This window comes from Sus scrofa, chromosome 10, assembly GCF_000003025.6.
Source record: "Sus scrofa isolate TJ Tabasco breed Duroc chromosome 10, Sscrofa11.1, whole genome shotgun sequence".
Lineage (NCBI taxonomy): Eukaryota > Metazoa > Chordata > Mammalia > Artiodactyla > Suidae > Sus > Sus scrofa.
In genome coordinates this window covers 63,876,277-63,893,308 of record NC_010452.4, presented here as the reverse complement: position 1 = coordinate 63,893,308, position 17,032 = coordinate 63,876,277, and the positions used below count along the sequence as shown (strand labels likewise).

Here is a 17,032-nt window from a genome sequence, read left to right as displayed (position 1 = left end):
TTTCTTTTTCTTCCTTTTTTTTTTTTTTTTTTTTTTTTGGCCACCCCTGCAGCATATGCAGGTTCCTGGCCAGGGATCAAATCCAAGCCGCAGCTGCATCCTACACCACGGCTACAGCAGTGCTGAGTCCTTTAACCCCCTGCGCCAGGCTGGGGATCGAACCCGCATCCCTGTGCTCCAGAGACATTGCTGATCCCGCTGCACCACAGCAGGAACTCTTTGATTTCTTTAGGAGACATGATAAGAGTTAAGCTCTCATCACTGTGCAACTAGTTTGAAACCAAAATGATCAAAATTCAGGCAAAAAGGTGAAACTGTCTATTGTATTAACGAAGCTACCTTAGCATTAGAAATCATTCTGATCGCCATTCATCCAAAGGCAAGACCAAAGGTGTTCCACTTGGGACACACTCCATGGAGTTCCCCTGCGGTGCAGCAGGTTAAGGATCTGGTGTTGTCACCGCTGTAGCTCGAGTTCAGTCCCTGGCTTGGGAACTTCCACATATCTCGGGCATGACCAAAAATTAAAAAATAAAAAAAGGACTAACTCCAGTAAGCTTTACAACAATGTATTAATATCAATCAGAGAAATGTTGCATCTTTTTATTCTCTGGTGTGTTTTTTTCTTTTTTCTTTTTTTGGGGGGGGCGGGGAACATCCAAGGCATGCAGAAACTCCCAGGCCAGGGATCAGACCCAAACCATAGCAGCAACAACGCCAGATCCTTCACCGGCTGCACCGCTAGGGAACTCCGCACCTCTTTTCAAGTTACCCAATTATCCAGTACTTTCAAAGGGATCTGCCTTAACGCTGCAACAAACGGGCCATTTACTACCAATGACCATACTTGCAATCTCAGGCTTGCTACTCTGAGAGGGGGAAGGTTTGCAGTTATTTGTTTTTTATGTGGCTCGGAAGACAGACTACTCTCCAGATGGAACATGAAAAGCCAAGGCCTACACTAAAAGCTTAGGAAATTCCAGGCCTGCCGTGGCAGCCCCTGGAACTCCAGCACGTCTGGATCACAGAGCAGATGCCTCCTGTCGCACCGCAGGAATGTCAAAAGGAGCACTAGGACACCTCATCCCCGCTGAGACCTTTCCAACCATGTCCATCAAAATGGAAAACCCCCAAGGATTCTGAAGGGGGGCGCACCACCAAACTGTTCGCCCAAACCTGATCTCTGAAACATCCCAGGTTCCGGTTCCCTGAGAAGCAGCTCACAGCCTGGGCGATCACAGGAGCATCTTCAAGAACCGTATCTGCCAATGGCTTTGAAGATGAAAACAGGTGTCAGGTGCCCAGGAGCCATCGACAAGGAAAAACCCCTTCTTTGCACAGTCACCTGTCACCCGGACCCCGCTGCTTCGAAAGCATGACGGAGCCCATCAGCTCCCACTCTTCCCAGCTCCCCCTCCCCCGCCGCCCCCCGCAGCCCCTTCTAAGAAGAGCAGGGCCTTGCCTGGCTCCATCGTCAACGGAGGGGAACGGGCTCTTGGGGGCAAAGGTTCATGGAGTGGCGCCGTCCGCCCGGAGCTCCGAGCTTGATTTACTCGGAGGAGGGATGGCAGTCGTCTGGCCATTTTTCAACCAGATTTCAGGAGTTTTGGCTCTAAAGAGATTGAAACCCGACACCACCTGCGGCCCCAGCCTAAGAAATGCTCATTTTTCCCAACTGGATTCACAGCTCCATCCCGGGAAATAAGATATGCTGGGGCTAAGGGATGGCCGAGGGCTAAGCACCAGGGATGGCGGCGGCCTGGGGTCCCCACAAAAACAGACTGTATCTTCTAATTCACGGTGGTGACTGTCACCTAACCTCCCCATCGGGCGGCAAGCTTCACAAACAGACGCGTGCACGGGGAGAAAGAGAACAGCCTTCCGAGTGACTGGCTCAAGAGAAGAGAAAACCCCGAAGCTGCAGACGAGCTGTGCCCCATCCTGAAAGTTCATTTATCTACTATTTACCTATCAGTTACTGCTTATTTATCATCAAGAGGGTGAGGCCTTGATGTACCCCATCAGGAGCTCCCATTGTGGCTCAGCGGGTTAAGAACCTGACTTATCCATGAGGATGCGGGTCTGATCCCTGGCTGATCCCTGGCCTCGATCAGCGGGTTAAGAATCCAGCATTGCTGTGAACTGTGGTGTAGGTCGCAGGCGCAGCTCGGATCTGGCGTTGCTGTGGCTGTGGTGTAGGCCGGCGGCTAAACTCCAATTCGACCCCTAGCCTGGGAACCTCCAAAGGCCAAGGGTACAGCCCTGAAATGACAAAAAAAAAAAAAAAACCTACTCTACTATGGGTCTTTGCATGGAGGCAGCCATATAGGATTTCTTACAGCGGAAACTGACTTCCAAGCTATTCAAAGGTAAACACCCTTCTTAGGCTGGCATACGACTGGCTGACATGAAATATCTGACACAGAAGAGCTTGGCGGTGGGGCCTCGTCAAAGAGACAAGACTTTCTAGGGAGCAAAGACATCTGGTGCTAACATCTTGCACAAACTTGAAACCCAGGATTTCCCTGTCACCTACAACCTGAACAGGAATGAATGAGAGCAGGACCACAAGCTTAGAACAAAGCGGGTAACCTCATGTGCTACAGAACTGCGTTGCACAGCACACCCCTATGCATACGCGTCAGTTCAGAGAAACCAGCCCATGTGTTGCATGTACAGTCACGAGAACGCAAGAAATAAAGAATTCTTAACACGGGACCCCTCTGCACGTTAGATGTGCAGCGATAACATCTAATCATCGGTGCCTAATTTTCAGAGGGGATTTTATGAATGGACAACTTCGAGCAGGACAGGTGCAGACAAGCTTCAGAGGTGCCACAGTCATCGACTAAGACGCTGGCCGATGAAAAGGACCGACTGAGCCCACCTCTCGAGGGTGAAACCTGGCGTCACCCCAGCCTGCAGAGCTCAGCAACGGAGCTAGGGATTCCCAACAACTGAAGAGCATTTCAGGGACGGTCTTGAAGCCATAGGCACAGATCCATAAAGTGGGCACCAACCAAATGGTATGAATTGTATCATTTAAATGAAGAAAGGAAGTTTACTCGAGTGGGGTCCATCCAACTGCAAATCCCTACTGCAGAGTCAATTTAAAAACACCCATGTTTACTTGGGTTTATGAAGAACCCTGGGAGTTCCCATCGTGGCGCAGTGGTTAACGAATCCGACTGGGAACCATGAGGTTACGGGTTCGGTCCCTGCCCTTGCTCAGTGGGTTAAGGATCCGGCCTTGCCGTGAGCTGTGGTGTAGTTTGCAGACGCGGCTCGGATCCCGCGTTGCTGTGGCTCTGGTGTAGGCCGGTGGCTACAGCTCCGATTCGACCCCTAGCCTGAGAATCTCCATATGCCGCAGGAGCGGCTCAAGAAATAGCAAAAAGACAAAAAAAAAGAACCCTGGATGTGTGAGCATATCCTGCAGAGGACTGCAGGAGGGCTGGCTTTACGCTATAATGTAACCAGCCCTTGGTGAAATGTACTCTCCGACTTTTTAAGCACAACAAGCAACACTGTTGTCATCTGCAAAATGCAGGGACTGTTCTAGAAGCCTCCTGTGGTCTCCCCTCCCACTCACGGACCTGAGGATATCTGGGTTTTCCCAGACCTCCTGGTTAAAAGTGTCTGTGGCCAGAGAGAATAATATAGCATCTGCCCAAACGGAATGGAGACTCAAAAATGGAAATTTTCACCACGGTCTAAGCCGGATCCCAGAAGCTCTCAGCAAAGAGGTGCATCAGGTCCTAAAGCCCAGCTGGCTACTCAAAGACTTAACCTGCTGCACTGCCCAAAGCCATCTGGTTCACAGGACAGGGATGCAGAGGGGAAGAGGGCAGTCTGCATTTTGCAGCCAGCTGGGAAGATAACGTTTTCTTGTTTGTTTGTTGCTTTTTTAGAGCTGCACCTGCAGCATATGGAGGTTCCCAGACTAGGGGTCAAATCAGAGCTGCAGGTGCCAGCCTACACCACAGCCACAGCAATGTGGGATCCAAGCCACGTCTTCAACCTACACCAGAGCCCACAGCAATGCCGGACCCTTAACCCACTGAGTGAGGCCAGGGATCAAACCCTCATCCTCACAGAGACGCGTCAGGTTCATTACCACTGAGCTGTAACAGAAACTCCAAGAGTAAAGCCTATTTTAAGTTAGAGTTTTAAAGACAATGAATGAGGAGTTCCCTGGTGGCTCAGTGGGTTAAGGATGTGGTTTTGTCACCACCGTGGTAGTGGTTTGATCTCTGGCCCAAGAACTTCTGCATGCTGCAGGCACAGCCAAAAAAAAAAGAGAATAAAAAAATTGTTTTTAAAAAAGAAAAAAAGACAACCAATGACAAGAGCCAGAACCCAAGGCTCCAAATACTCTGTTATTCCCTTAGAGCCATTCTCCTGCCTCCAAAGAGAAGGTTAAAGAGCAGAGAGAAGCAGGGCTGGTGTTTGATTCCAGAGGTGGCTGTTTTTCAGTAACAGCGCTATGGACTATTGGGGAGCAAGGGAGAGGGGAGCAGACAAAAAGGAGGTGCTCCTTAACCATCAGCCTCTATTAAGATGGCATCTGTTGTCTGCATCTCCTTACCTGAAATCAGGGACGCACACCTGGCAGGGTTGGATCCACCAAGCGTGAGGCCCTGAAGGACCTTGGAAACCATCGGGTTCAACTGACACATCACAAGCTGCACCCCGACTTTCTTCTCTGTTTAATTAGCACACTGAGGTCAACGCTTCTGCGAAAACTGGCCTGGCTGGAGCCTCCCCACCCACCCTCCGCCTCTGCGCAGCCTCGAAGACTCTCTCCTTGGCACCTGCTGCTCGATAAATATCCAAAAAATCACCCTGAAAAACAAAAACCAAAAAACCTGGGAGGTACATCTCTCCAACACACACACCTCTTTAACCTCTGGGACTTTAAAAGCCTCTTTGAATTTGGGTCACGTGGAAAAATGAAGGCAGAGAACTTGGAAATAAGATGAACCAAGATCAAATACACAGGATGAGGCCTGTAGCATTTAGCGGCCAAAATCAGGTGGACCCATCCGTGGCAACCTTAGCAGACGGATCTGGGCAAAATGAGCCACATAGGGTTTAAACAACAGCCCCCAACAAACAACTGGAGGTTGGGGAAGTGATGTTTATATCTGCTGTTTGTGTGTTTACAAATAAAAGATGAGGCATCATAAAAGAATAACTGGAAGCAGATGAAGTTTAATGGAGTGAGTTAACCCCAACCATATTAATTAAGAAAATAAATGAGATATTTCAAAAGATAAACATCTGCACTCCGGATTTCTTTTCTTTTTTTGCTTTTTAGAGGTGCGCCTGCGGCATATGGGAGTTCCCAGGCTGGGGTCGAATCAGAGCTGCAGCTGCCGGCCTCCACCACAGCCACAGCAACACGGGACCTGAGCCGTGTCTGCAACCTACACCACAGCTCACAGCAACGCCAGATCCTTAACCCACTGAGTGAGGCCAGGGACCGAACCTGCGTCCGCATGGATGCTAGTCAGGTTCGTTAGGGCTGAGCCAGTTCGTTACAGGAACTCCTGGATTTCTTAATTTCACCTTCGAGGCCTCCGTCCTCCTGTTCACACATAGGGGGACTAAGGGCCTCCCAGAGGAACCCTCCTCTTCCTTCTCAGGCTGATTCTGCCCCACACCCAAGTCCACTCTAAGGCTGCCCTTCCCGCTTCTCTGCCCTCAGACAGGCAAATCCAGCATCTTCCCTACAGAAATGACTGCAAACACCAGAGGATCCCAACCGAAATTCTGGCAGTGGGCTTCCCCCTCCAACCCCCTCGGCTTTTCGACGGCTCCCAGCGGCTCCCAGCAGCACTCGTCTCGTGGCAAAGGCTGCCCACGGTGCTTGAGAGGCACTGCCTCTTTCAGACAGAGCACCCGCTGCAAGGCTGTTCCGGACAGTGCCTTCAGAGTCTCTGTCGCAAACCTCTGTCACACCCCAACTGGCATCATCTACACCAAAGGACAGACCCCTCTGCCCACGGAGCACTTCTGCTCAGCGCCCAGACAAAATGACTGCTATTCAGTATATAACTTAAAAAAACCACCCACCAGGAGAGAAACATCCTTCCCAGTGTGAAGATGGGGGCGAGGCGTGGCGGCGTGGCTGCAAGTGTAAATGCTTCCTCTGCAATTGTTAAGCACAAACCTTTGTAAAGGCAGGAAGAGTTTTTTGTTTCTCTAACAAGAAGAGTGTCTTTGTCACAATACTGGAAAAGCAAACATGTCTTTTACTTTTAAGCAGGGTTGTTAACTATGTGCGGGCCTAGCAAGCAATCCGTCCTGCCCTTCGTCACAGGAAAAACCCCACAGCAGGTGGAAGATAAAAGGAAAGAGACTCGGCCAAGGTCACACGAAAAGCCGAGGCAGACCTTGGTCTCCGAGTTCCCCAGAGGCTCACTCGAACCACCGCGCGAGTTTATTCTCGCCAAGTCTAGCGTGCTTTCTAAAATAATCCCCAAGGCCAATTTCCACGGACGCTCAGCTACGTCAAGTTGGCAAAACGTGACTTTTCAGTTAGCGACATGCACTTCCACTCGCAGGGTAAGTGGAGCGGGCTCTGCATGGCCAGCTTCAAGCCTGAGGCCAACCCGACCCCGGGAGGAGCCCAGGGGGACCTGACCACCCAGTGGGAGCAGCAAGGCAGAGAGGTCCGGACCTCCCAGGGGACAGCGCTGGGGCTGCACCCTCAGTTTGCTACCAGCGACAAAAATCACCCGCTGTGCCCCTGAGGGCCCGAGGCCACCTCGTACAGGGACAATTCCGGCTTTCTTCCCTGGCCCTCCGTACCTACGTCCTCCTGATTTCCACGCGCCACGACTCCCAGGACTGGAGAATTGTTTTCTGTTGCTCCCACCCTCATTAGCGGGGTGATAGCTTTAAAAGAGGAGGGGGAGAGAAAACTTACAATAAAACCTATTTTTTTTGGCCATGCCCACAGCATGTAGAAGTGCCCAGGCCAGGACTTCCCGTCGCGGCTCGGTGGTAACAAACCCGACTCTTATCCATAAGGGCGTGGGTTCGATCCCTGGCCTCGCTCAGGAGGTTAAGGATCCAGCATTGTCACGAACTGTGGTGTCGGTCGCAGACTTGGCTCAGATCCCATGTTGCCAGGGCTCTGACTCAGGCCGGAGGCTACAGCTCTGATTGGACTCCCCGCCTGGGAGTTCCACATACCTCGGGTGCGGCCCTAGAAAAACAAAATAAATAAATAAATAAATAAACATTTTTTTAAAAAAAACCTGTTCGTGTGGCTCTGTATCTTTCCCAAAGGCTCAATAAATTATCAATAAAATAGAGATACCAGCACTCGCCGGTAAAGATTAAAAAAGTGAATGCACTTAAAGTGCCAGGCAGAGTCTCAGACATACTGGATATGACAGTTTCAAGACAATTTAACACTAGAATTGAAATCCTCGCGCTCTCTCTCGTTCTAACTTGCTAGCAAGTTATTCAGGCTCTCTTTCAGTGCCCCCACCGCAAAATGGAAGTGCTGACACCCTCATAAATCATCAAGAAGGAGAGGTAAATTCGAAGCATTAGAGGATCCGCTGGCAAAGAGTGGATATTTAAATATGTAGCTACTTTTTTTTTTCTTTTTTCTGCTTTTTAGCGCCACGCCTGCAGCATATGGACGTTCTCAGACTAGGGGGTCGAACTGGAGCTGTAGCTGCCAGCCTACACCACAGCCACAGCAACACAGGATCCGAGCCGTGTCTGTGACTTACACCGCAGCTCAAGGCAACACCAGATCCTTAAGCCACTGAGCAAGGCCAGGATCCTAGTGCGGTTCATTAACCACCGAGCCACGAAGGGAACTCCCAGTAGCTACTATTTTTAAGTTGAACATTATTCAGAGTAAACCGGTAATTCCAAATCAGAGTGCTCCCACAGTCCTTTCATCATTAATCCCTAGACCCACAGATCCAAGGTGTAGTTTTCACTTTTTCCTTTTTTTTTTTTTTTTGGATGAATTTTTTTTTTTTTTTTTTTCTTTTTACAGCCAAACCTGCAGCATATGGAAGTTCCCAGGCTAGGAATCAATTCAGAGCTACAGCTGAGACCTCCACCAGAGCCATAGCAACGCCGGATCCTTAACCCACGGAGTGTGGCCAGGGATCGAACCTGCATCCTCAGAGAGGCAGCGTCATTCTCTTAAACCCACCAAGTCACAACAGGAACTGCTGGATGAAATTTTCTGATCATTGTGATGATCTCTGCTGTACAAGAAAGTGATTCAGTTATACACACACGTATCTATCCCTTGTCCCATTCTTTTCCCACAGAGGTTATCACAGAATATAGGGTAGAGGTCCCTGTGTTACAGGGCAGGTCCCCACTGTGAGCATCTGTGGAAATTATATTTTAAATGAGACTGTAGGAACTTGCACTTGGAATTTCATACACTTGATTATACATGAACATGATGCAGTTCATAATTCAGTTTTAACTAAAAGAAAAAAAGAAAAACTTGTCAAATTTAGGAGAAATCTGCTTAAATAACCCCATATCTTTTCTCAGCCAATAAAACTGCAGGGGGGGGGATATCACAGGATAAAAATCTGTCCCACCAGCTCCAAACCCCTCTTTTGTACTCACACCTGCTGATGCTATTCTGACTCTGCAGAATTCACCAAACGCTTTCACAAGCAAGGTAGCTACCAAAAGGTGGTGCTTTTGTTTTTAAGAAAAAAAATTTTTTTTTAATGAAACCAAGAGCACAATGGATTCTTTTTCCACATCATTGTCAAAGACATCTATCTTATCAAAAGAACAGAAACCTAAGGGCCAGAAAGTAAAACTTTCTGAGTAGGAATGGGGAGAACCATGGTGGTATCTTTTCACGGGGACCCTGCTGTGCTGATCATGCAAATCCCATACTAAAGACGCTTGACCTGGGGGAGTTCCCGTAGTGACGCAGGGGCAACGCATCTGAGTAGTATCCATGGGGATGCAGGTTCGATCCCTGGACTCGCTCAGTGGGTTAAGGATCCAGCGTGGCCGTGAGCTGTGGTGTAGGTCGCAGACGTGGCTCTCGGATGCCCAGGTGCTGTGACTGTGGTAGAGGCCGGCAGCTGATCTGATTTGATCCCTGGCCTGGGACCTTCCATATGCCACAGGGCAGCCCTAAAAGTCAAAAAAAAACAAAAAAAAAGAAGTTTGACGTGGTAGCTTTAGCTGAATCCTCTAACCCTCCCTTGTGACTGTGTCTCGGGCTCCTTAGGCTGCAAGCCCTGCATTAAATACCTTCCTGTATTTACAACACACTGTCTAGAAACTTCCTGTTTATAAATCTTCAGCCAACACGTGGTTTCGCCAACACGATCGCGTTTCATCCGGACTCAGGACACCTTCAGCCCTGACAGAGAGGAAGTCCTGTCCCAGGGCCCAACCTGAAGAGCGGGCATGGAAGACGGACCGTCGGATCCGACTCCCACTCGCTGGGCTACCTGGAGGCTGCAGTCCCCACCCGCACGATGAATATGAACCCAGTAAGTTCCAGGCACTCAGGCCGGCCGGGAAGGTGGGGTACGGGGGCTTTGGGGGCCGGTCCCTTCTGGTCTGAGGAGTTACCAAAGCAAACGCACATGAGGTGTTTCCTCATGGCCTGTCTGCAAAGACACGCTGACCGAGCACCGGCCTGCTGTGACTGGGAATCTATCTGAAGGCCACACGTGTGTGTTTCAGTCTTCTCCCCACCTCACCTTTTCCAGAGCACGACTGAAACCTCGGCCCCATGGGGAGCTCATACCCCCATAACAATAACCACCTGTTCCTCCCGAATAGTGATGGTTCACAGACACCACCTGGGACGATGGTCAGTCGTGTTTTCACGACACTTTCTGGACAGGAGTCTGCAAGATGAATCACTGAGAAATAAGAGTGGCGGGCAAACAATGCATGTTTAAATAAGTAGCTTTTTTTTTTTTTTTTTTTTTTTGCTTTTTAGGGCCGCACCCACGGCATATGAAAGTTCTCAGGCCAGGGGTCAAATCGAAGCTGTAGCTGCTGCCCTATACCACAGCCACAGCAACGCAGGATCCGAGCTGTGTCTGCATGGGATATGTTTGATCACCGATTGCCCCCCCCCCCCGTCCCCCAAAGAGCAGCATGGGGCTCTGAGTGAGCTTCCAGTGCAAAACGCATTTTGTAGAGATAGAAGCTGAGGCTCAGAAAGATGACATTCAGTAATTGGTCCAAGGTCACACAGCCAGACGTTCTGTGTCAGGACCCTTCCTTACAAAACAGAGCTGTCAGATCCCGGATCACCACAAAGTGTGTGGATTGGTTTGTCATGACAAGCAGAATGTCCCTAATTTGATTTTTTTTTTTTTTTTGACTTGCAGAATGGGGACAGTAAGGTGCTACCCAGGCAACATAAGAACAGTCAAGAAAACACAAAATGCACCTTGCACTACAAATCCTCGTTTCTTGGGGGGTGGGCAGCAGGAACATTTTGCAAGTTCTTCTTAGGGACCACTACGCCGTCACATGAACTCTGAAAGCTCCGAAGCATAAAATGTAGCAAGAGAAATGTTATCCAATACTAGAACGGAAGGTCATTCAAACGCCACAGGAGACTATTTTTGTTCAAATGACAAAAAAAAAAAGAACTCTTTGACTTCGAAATCCTTACAAAAACATTTAGGCTGCATCTGAGGCCAAAAGAGTCTGCATTTTCACTGTATGAGCTTCTTCCATCCCTTAAAGGGAAGCCGCATTCACTTATGCTCAGAGCTGTGTTTCCATCAGCCAGCATTTCTGCTCAGATGTGGCACGTCCTTTGGGGACAACGGCATAGGGAAAAAGGTAGAAAGTGCCACCTCAGCTAGAGTGGGCAGAAATGGCACCTGACAAACATTCAGCAATCCTAGAATAAAGGAAGATCTCATGAAAAAGAAAAATGGGAGTTCCCACTGTGGCTCAGCGGGTTCCGACATAGTGTCTGTGAGGATGCTGGTTCAATCCCTGGCCTCACTCAGTGGGTTAGGGATCCATCAGCGGTAAGTCGCAGATGTGGCTCTGATCCTGCAGGCGTGGCGGCTATGGCATAGATGGGCAGCTACAGCTCCTGTTGGACCCCTGGCCGGGGAACTTCCAAATGCTGAAGGTGCTGCTGCAGTAACAATAATAATTAACAATAAGAGAAATTTTGGGAGGTCACCAAGGCTTTTTCCCTTTCTTCGGGATCCTCTTCTGCTTTCGTTTTTGTTGTTGTTGTTGTTGTTTTTGGTCAATAATCATGAAACTAGTTATTTATACCCAGCAAGATTTCAAAAAAAATTAGTCCATAATTTCCGCAAGAAACCATGAAGGGGAAAAGCTCTCAGATCAATTACTTCTGTCATTAGTGAAACTCACGTCCCAGTAGGATGGCCTGTTTGAGGTTCAAGGTGTGGGTATCCTAATGGGAAATGGAAAATACTCCTCTGTCATCCCTGCAGGTCTCAGCTGGCACTTCTAGAAAAACACACATCAAAACAGTGGCTGATCAAACTCCCCTCTAGGGTAAGGGCAGCTGAATCGCCCTGCCTCTGGATAATTCCTCGACGCGCAGGAATGGGTCCGAGCACAGCTTGGGTAGGGGACTGGGAGGGTCTCTGGTGTGTGTGTGGGGGGGTCAGTCCCCCGCCCCCGCCCGCCCTTCCAGGCAGGCGGCTGGGTCCCAGCAATGAGCCAAGATAAAAATCTGACAGTACTTATTTATGGAAGGGAGGAAGCAGAATGTGTGCAAATTTAATGCTTCGCTGGGAGAAAGTAGCAGCAGATCCCCTATCTCAAAGGGGAGTCTAGCCAGCAATTCCTTTTGACCACCGAGGCCTCTCCCCCCCCCCCCGCTGGGTCTCCCTCCCCACCCCCCAACCGCCTCTCCAGGAAATGGTGCCGAATTGAAGCCTGTTTTCGCTTTTTCTCCGACCCGGTGAAACCTGGGTCCATTTGCTTGGTGCAGACACGCCAATCGGTCCCACGGGTCCCTCGGCTGCGGTGCAAGGATGGGGGACGGTGAGGGAAGTCGAGGGCAGCGGCGATGGATTTGGATTCCGGCGGGTCTGCCCGCGTCGAAGGCGGTTTCCCACCAGTGGGCTCGGATGCGCCGCGGCTGCGCTGCTGGAGCGGACAAACCCGGCGCGAGGACCACGCTCAGCCGAGCCGGGAGCCCCAGACCTTCCAAGGCGCCCGCGCGCCGGGTCCAGGGAGCCAGCGCAGGGGTCGCCAGCGCGGGCCCGGGGGCTGAGGGGCGGAGGGCGGGAGTCCTGACTGCTCCACTGTAAGGAACGAGTATCCCCGCGGCCAGCCCCCGGCGCCCTGCCCTTCCCGGAATCCCACCCAATTCTATAAACCCAAAGATCCCGAAAATTCCGAAAGCGAAACTGCAAGCTGGTCTCCAGAAGTTTGGAAACGGCCTCGCAGGCTTCCCGGCGTCGTGTCCGGACTCCCGACACCACCAAGGCGGTCAAGGACGAGAGCCCCTGAAAGTAGCCATCGCTCCGCGGGGCCGCCCCCCGCGTCCCCCGGGCGTCTCCCTGGGGTTTTTCCGCGTAGAAGTCGCCAGCCCCGGTTCCGAGGCGGGGGTCGGCCGTGCTCCAGCCTGATCTCCGTGCCTCCCTCCTCCAGCTCCTCCCCACAAGGAGGGAAACTTGGGCCCTGCAAGAACCCTGTGGAATGTTCTTTGTAAGCTGTTGTATATTCGCTTCCATGGCCCAGCTCCGTGCAAAATCGCAGGTTTCGGGGCGTTGGACTGAATTGTGCGCTTGTCAGCGGCGACGTCAGGAGGGCGAGGGGAGGGGTTCCCGGCTGAAACTGCAGTTTACAAGCACAGAGCCATTTTAGGTTGGTTTCCACTTCGGCGAAGCCCACGGGGGAGCTCGTCTCTGGCAGGACCCGCGGAGTCGGGGGCACCGGGGAACGCGCTGCCGCCTCGGCCCGGGGATGGAGAGGCGGGGGGGGTGAAACGCGCCCGGGCCTGAGGGTCGCGGATCGCTCAAGCCTGGCCGTCCAGGTGGGAGGGAAAATCTGCTGCGAGGTCTCCAATCCTGGTAACACCTCCCCCCAGCCCCCATCCACACCGAGAGGGACAGGCCTGTGTCCGTCTAAGTGGGAGGATGAGCTGACCCCACCGATCTTGCCCCTAGGCCCCCGCGAACGCCCAGAGACTACGTTACTGCGGTAACTACAGACCTGGCCAGCGCTGTCTTTTTAACCCTAGGATTTAAAAACGTCTTGGCACACTAGGCAGATGGGCCATGAGGTCTGCGGGCCCTGAGAAGGTCCCCTGGACCTGTCCCTCGCCCGGCCCCCGGGTACTACGCGTGGCTGCCAAGCGGCCCCGGTCCACCCCGGGGGCACCACTGCCCGACCTCCGCCCGGCAGCTGCATTCTGGCCACTGGCGACCCCTGTCGGGGACCCCTGTTCCCAGCTAAGGGAGCTCGGTTTTCTTGCTTTTCCCTCGGGCTCCACTTAGAAGCTCCGACTTTGCCCTCAAACTCCACTCTCAGACCCTCCCTGGTCCCGGAGGCCGGCCTCTCCCGGGTTCCCAGCAGTCTTCTCAAAACCCAAGGCGACACCCCTGCAAGCTCCTGGGCGAACGCCCCTCGCCGATCCAGCCCTGTCGATCGAAACCCGGCAGGAGCAAAGGACACTTTCTTCCGCGAACGCTCTTCCCATCCCCCACCTTCCCTGGAGCGCAACTCCTCCCTCCACGCTTTAAAGCGGAGCTCCGGGCGCCCCCGCCCTTCCCCCCGCTCCACCTTCACACACACCCACACACACACACACACACACACACCCACGCCTGAGACGACGGCCCCCCGACCTCCCACCCCACCTCTGTACGAACTGTACCAGATGCCCACCAATAGGCGCAGCGCGCCCCCTGCACGCAAAACACCCCACGGGCGTCTGCAGCCAGGCTGCACCCGAAACCCTGGACTGTTAGTCCTTTTAGTAAGCACCTCCTCCTCCCACCTACCGAGCTTTACCCACACAGAATCTAGCCTACAGAGAACGAGAACTCGTCTCGTAGAAAGCCGAAATAAATCATTCCCTTTGCCCTCCTGTATTTTGCACCACGTGTCAGCAGTTTGTCATGTCACATCATAGCAGGGTCCGGTTCCAAGACGCACACACGAATTAGGGGCGGATCTCTTTGACCCCCTCCCCCCACCCAACTGCACACACAGGTATGCACACTAATCCAAAGGCACACAGAACAGTTTTGCTCGGACGCCCCGGTCCGGGCCAGCGGTCGCCCTCTCCCCTCCAGCAATCGACTGGACACGCAGACTCTAACCACGGAAAAAACTAGGGCAGCTCATTCCCTCTCTTTTTTCCCATTTAATTCGCTAAAGCAGCTACTGGAGTAGCCAAAGAGAGTTGAAACTAAGGGACAGCATCTCCGGTTGGGTTTTTTCCCACCTCAAAACCTTTATTTTCAGTTTTTAAAAGCCACCTTAGCCCGCCATATTGAAACTGGCACGGCTTCTAAATAGTGCTTCCCGGCAGTTGCTTCCAAGAAAACACGAGTACAGATCCGGTTCTGGACTGTGCGTCTGCCCACCGCAAATCACCCAACCCCCCAACCCCTAAACTCCCCCTTCTCCCAACTAATCCCCTGGCGCAGCCCCGGGTCAAAAATCAATAGATCGATCTAGCAGTCCCTACAGTTTTTTTTTTTTTTTTTTTTGGGCGGATTTGACTGACACACACACGTACTAAAAAATAAACTCGAAAGCCAGATCAGATTAGTAATTTTGAAAGGAGGTCACATGAGAGTAGACAACAGGAAAGCCCCAAGTGACAGGATATTACTTTAATGTACCACCAAAAAGAAAAGGGGGAAAAAAGGGAAAAAAAGAACAAAAAGATCATCCATACCGGAGCTCGCTCCGAAACTACTACTGACAATTTCATTTCAGCTGCACAGGCAAATGTTTCCAAAGGGGTGACTCCGAATATGTACACGATTTTTAATCCTCTAGATGGTTGGTCTCCAGTACTCACCCACCATCTTCTCCACACCCCCCTCCTGCCACCCCTAACAGACACACCGAAAAGAAAAGGAAAGGGGGGAAAAAAAAAAAGGAAGCCGAAGAAAGAGACCCCCGAGAGAAGACGAGGGAGCGCGGGGGGTAGCAAGGGCGGCTGCGTCGCTAAAACGAGCGCACAAATGCGGGAGGTGGGCGGCGGGAGAGGACAGCTTTGCACCCGGGAGGACACTTTGCAACTACGGACGGACTCCCGCAAGGCCCGGCTTTTTCAAAGCGGAGGGACGAGGGGGAAGGGGACGGGGGAGCAAAAATGACAACCCGGAGCGCAGCGCGGAGTTTGGGGCTCTGCTCAAGTGCTGTCGCTTTCTCCTCCAGCCCTTCTCTTTCGCTTCTCTCCCTCGGCACCCCCTCCTCCAGCCCCCCACTCCCGGGCTAGCTCGAGCTTCCCTTTTTTTTTTTTTCGGAGCTGGAAAAAAAGAAGCCTGCCCGGCGCACTCAACCTGCGGGCCGGAGGGTTGCTCGCGGGGCGGGCTGGGCGCGGGGACAGCGGCCGGCGCGGCGTCCTACCTGGTGAAGTTCGTCCTCCCCGTGGGTGGACCGAGGCCCCGGGCGCCGCCGGGGGTTAGGGGGGGTGGGGACGCCGGCCTCGCCCGCCCGCTCGCTCGCTCTGCCTCGCTCACTCCCCGCCCGCCGCCTCCCTCGCGCGCCCGCTCTGGTCCTCCGACTCCCACTACAGCCTCCTTCCAATATGGCATCCTCCGTGTGCGCATGCCCGGCACTCTTTTTTAAGATTATTATTTGGTGTGTGTGCAGCGAACTCCTTCAACGACCTTTTCCAAGCGCTTGCAGAACGTCTTAAGCCAATTAGCCTGCAGGACGTTCTGCACTCCTTCCTCTGCCCCCGCTGTGACGCCCCCGCTCCCGGGCACAACCTCCCCCCCTGCGCGCGCGCGCGCGCGCGCGTACACACACACACACACACACACACACACACACACACACACACGCTTCACGCTTCACGCTCCCAATGCCTCCCTCCCCGCCCCGCTCCCTTCCCTCCTTTCCTTTAGCTCCCTCCGTACACGAAATGCAGAAAGTTCCCATCACAGGGGTTTCCGCAAACGCCTCTGCAGGGAAATCTGGGCAAACTCTGCATCTCACTGGACACTTTCTGTTTCATCGGTTTTGCAATCTCTCTGGGGGCGAAATCCACAAACTTGCGCTTTATCCGCCGACGGAAGGTTGCGAGCGAAGAGAAATTCAATCCTCTCCGCAACCCCTGTCCCGCCCCACTGCGCCCCACCCAGCACTTAAATTGCGCCTTTTCTATGCAGATTCAAACATTTCCTGGCCCTCAGGGAGGGCGGGAGGGGGCCGAGGAAAGATTTTCCAGGGAAACCACCGCAGGGGAGTAACTGCTCGGGCGAGGTATCTGCGGGACGCAGCTAACAAGGGTCGCCACGGCGTCTCCCGGGCTATGTCCAGGCCTAGGCGACCAAAGAGGGCACCGGGCTTGGGCCAGCTATTTGTAAGGCGGGAAAAGATTCCCGCCCGAGAAAAACGTGGCCTTCGGCGACGGTGGGGGGAAATGGGGGGCCGCGCAGATCCCTACGGGGCAGGGTTTCCGGGTGGCGGGTCCCCGGGCCCTATTCCGGGGACAGGGGAGGGAGGCGGACAAAGCAGAGCTCCTCAGGCCTGAGCTGAGCAGAGACTGAACGGAACGTCCCCAGGGCGGAAATACTGGCGACGTCCGAGGGGCCAGACCGAGAACTTCCTTAGGTGGGCTGTACTTAGTAGAGAGGAGATGCTGCGAGGGGCTAGAATTTATTTCCGTGGGAAATGGAGATAGGACACCTTTTGTCAGGGTTTTTGCCTTATGGCCACAAGAGGTAAAATCCCCCGGAGTCTCCCAGTTCTGTGTCCATCTTCTTCCTACAACCCCCTCTCGCTGCGCCCCTAACCCCGGCCCAGGGGTCAGGAGGACTGAGAGGTCCCCAAGGCTGCGGCGAGTTCGCAG

General features: G+C 52.8%; 1 protein-coding gene across 2 annotated transcripts in view; it reads right to left on the bottom strand.

Moving 5' to 3' along the window:
- SFMBT2 (Scm-like with four mbt domains 2) overlaps window positions 1–16,276 on the bottom strand; it is a 193,835-nt gene extending 177,559 nt beyond the window's left edge. Inside the window, exon 1 of one of the 2 annotated variants that reach the window (XM_021065007.1) lies at window positions 16,098–16,276. The gene's annotated coding sequence lies outside the window, so the exon portion shown is untranslated. Of the gene's footprint in view, window positions 1–15,582; window positions 15,924–16,097 lie in introns of those variants that run through there. The other variant, XM_021065006.1, reaches the window with a different exon arrangement.